This window comes from Sapajus apella, unplaced genomic scaffold (assembly GCF_009761245.1).
Source record: "Sapajus apella isolate SASKATOON/1434 unplaced genomic scaffold, GSC_monkey_1.0 scaffold2, whole genome shotgun sequence".
NCBI lineage: Eukaryota > Metazoa > Chordata > Mammalia > Primates > Cebidae > Sapajus > Sapajus apella.
In genome coordinates, this window is record NW_022436942.1 from 23,529,325 (window position 1) to 23,530,177 (window position 853).

Below are 853 nucleotides of genomic sequence, written 5' to 3' on the forward strand. Positions count from 1 at the left end.
AGACCATATCTTTGTGTCACAGCTCCTGATGAGCTCCTGGTGAGCTCAGTGGATGCCTTCAACCGTGTATTTCCTGTATTTCTAGCTTTAGCTTAAATGCTGGAGTGGAGCCCCAGCATATTCTTTTTTTCTTTTCTTTTTTTGAGACAGAGTCTCACTCTTTCATACAGGCTGGAGTGCAGTGGTGAGATCTCATTGTAACCTCCGCCTCCTGGGTTCAAGTGATTCCCCTGCCTCAGCCTCGCCCAAGCAGCTGGCATTACAGGCGCGTGCCGCCATGCCCGGCTAATTTTTATATTTTTAGTGGAAACAGGGTTTTGCCATGTTGACCAGGCTGCTCTCGAACTCATTACCTCAGGTAATCTGCCCGCCTCAGCCTCCCAAAGTGCTGGGATTACAGGCATGAGCCACCTTGCCTGGCCTCAGAATGTTCTTTAGGCTCTCAGTCCTACCTGCCCCCAACAGCCAGCATAAGTGCACACTCTTAGGGGCCTAATGGTTCTTTCTTTTCTTCTTTCTTTCTTTCTTTTTTTTTTTTTTAAAGAGATGGGTTTTGCTGTGTTGCCCAGGCTGGAGCTTTTGGGCTCAAGTAATCCTCTAGCCTCACCCCTCCAAGTAGCTGGAACCATAGGCATGTGCCACCGTGCTCTGCCCTAATGATTCTTTCTCACGGCTTGACTCTTACCTCCTTTTCTTCATACATTTCTTATTCGACATTGCCATTTCTTTATTAGCTTCTGACCCAGTAATTTACTTTCCCATTTATGGCCTAACATTTCTCTTTGGACTTGACACTCAGTCTTGCTCTTCTGGTTAAAATTTTTTTTCCTCAGTTTTTTTTTTTTTTTTTTTT

General features: G+C 45.3%; 1 long non-coding RNA gene across 1 annotated transcript in view; it reads left to right on the forward strand.

Annotated features, from left to right (window-relative positions):
* The first annotated feature begins 317 nt into the window (after positions 1-317).
* Positions 318-853, forward strand: part of LOC116561220 — a 20,075-nt gene continuing 19,539 nt past the window's right edge. Inside the window, exon 1 of the long non-coding RNA XR_004273344.1 lies at positions 318-358. This is a non-coding gene — a long non-coding RNA (uncharacterized LOC116561220). The remainder of the gene's footprint in view (positions 359-853) is intronic.